Source organism: Coenobita brevimanus, chromosome 13 (genome assembly GCF_032717465.1).
Source record: "Coenobita brevimanus isolate Jiangsu-jjx chromosome 13, ASM3271746v2, whole genome shotgun sequence".
In the NCBI taxonomy this organism is placed as follows: Eukaryota; Metazoa; Arthropoda; class Malacostraca; order Decapoda; family Coenobitidae; genus Coenobita; species Coenobita brevimanus.
In genome coordinates, this window is record NC_136966.1 from 4712863 (window position 1) to 4714736 (window position 1874).

Here is a 1874-nt window from a genome sequence, read left to right on the forward strand (position 1 = left end):
CGATTACAAGCCACGAATAAATGACCAATCTTTATCTTTTTTTTTTCTTATTCTTCCTCTCATTTATTTTCTTCTTTTCTTGTGCCTCCTTTGTCCTCATTCATTCATTGCCAGACGCCATGTATCCCAAACGGGGTGGCCAAGGGCTTAGAGTTAATTGTTTTTACAGGGAGGGGCACTGATCCTCCACCAACCCCACTTGACGTAGGGATGCCAACAGCATCTGGTGTTCCCAGGCGGTCACCCATCCAAGTACTAACCAGACCCAACGTTGCTTAACTTCGCTGATCGTACGGGAAGCGGTGTACTCAACGTGGTATGGCCGTTCCTTTGTCCTGATTTGTCAAAAAAATCGACTCTATGTTTATTCATTGTTTGTTTAATCTTTTTACTGCTGCTCTCTCTTTTTATTTCAGCCATCTTCTGGAGTCTCACCCATTTATCTCACTTATTTCTTTCACTGTAGGCTAATATATTTTTTTGAAGCCTCTTGTGCCATGTTGATATAAATATTCATAGGCCTCCTGATATTTTATTGTTCTACAATTTTCTCTGTTTCCTTTTTCGCTTTGTCTTTTTACGGTGGTCAATTAATGAATTACTTTTTTCCTGATTGTCTGTCTGTCTGTCTGTTTGTCTGTCTGTCTGTATCTGTGTGTGTGTGTGTGTGTGTGTGTGTGTGTGTGTGTGTGTGTGTGTGTGGATGAATTTTGGAGGAGTGTATGGCGAGGGTTTGGCACCATTTTCTTTAACTTGCTAATCGTTGGGTTGACTCTCTGATAGGTAACTATAAAGCTGCGTGTGAAAAGGAGTACCTATCAGATGGAGCTTGGATTCCTGGGGACTGCACGGTGAATGAATGGATGTGTGGCCCAGCTTATTAGCCAGTGTTGATTAGATTTCCCACAATCACATTCTTTCCTCAGCCTGGCTTTCTGTACCTTATCTCAACCAACCCGCCGGATGGGAAAGAGGCGGAATGATGATGATGATGATGAATGATTTGTTAAGATATCTCCTATCATCATTCATTTCTGCTATAAATTTTTTCCTTTATTCGTTGATGCCTCCTTTTTCTATTTTTGTTCCCTCTTTCTTTCCTCCGTTTCCTTCTGAATAGCGTCTACTTTCACCTTTCCTGTACGTGTCTGTTTACTCAATACTGTTTTCTTCAAATTCTTAAACATTCATTTTTTTTTTTCTTACAGTTCTTTATTCATAATATTGCTTTTTCCTTCTTCCCTGTCTATCAGCTTTGCATTACTCACCATAAATCATTTTTGTAACTTTGTGTTGTGATATCCCATAACAGTATGTCATTTTTTTGTTCTTTATTATTTCCCTTTTCCTTTCTTTTGCTTCGTCTGCTGTCTCCCTTCCCCCTCCCCATTTTTTTTTTTTTTTCAGCCACTTCTGAACAGGCATTAAATTTCTAGTTCTTACTGTCTGTCCGCTTGTCTGCCTGTAGCTATCTGTCTATCTATCTCCCCTTCTATCATTTTGCTTATCTCTCTGGCTATCTATCTGTCTGTCTATCTATATTTCAGTACGTATATTTAAACTACATTTTTCTTTCGCTGCTGCGTTATTGGTAGATACGGTAATTATTCTGTGTGTGTGTGTGTGTGTGTGTGTGTGTGTGTGTGTGTGTGTGTGTGTGTGTGTGTGTGTTTGTGTGTGTGTGTGTGCTAATTATTCACAGCCTCTTCCTGTCATGTCTGTTCTCTTACTTGACTCCAAAAGTATTTGTATTAATTTCAGCAGACTCGTGCTCCCTCTTTCCGGCGGCTTTAGCATTTTTTGTTTCCTTAGGCTTTAGTGATAACTTTTTTAATATTAACATATCTGTTTTCCAGATATCGGGTATACATCCT

General features: G+C 39.3%; 1 non-coding gene across 1 annotated transcript; it reads right to left on the reverse strand.

Annotated features, from left to right (window-relative positions):
- Positions 1–211: 211 nt before the first annotated feature.
- LOC145417200 (5S ribosomal RNA) lies at positions 212–330 on the reverse strand. The gene has a single exon (XR_013900438.1). It is a non-coding gene; the product is annotated as a 5S ribosomal RNA (ribosomal RNA).
- Positions 331–1874: the final 1544 nt, after the last annotated feature.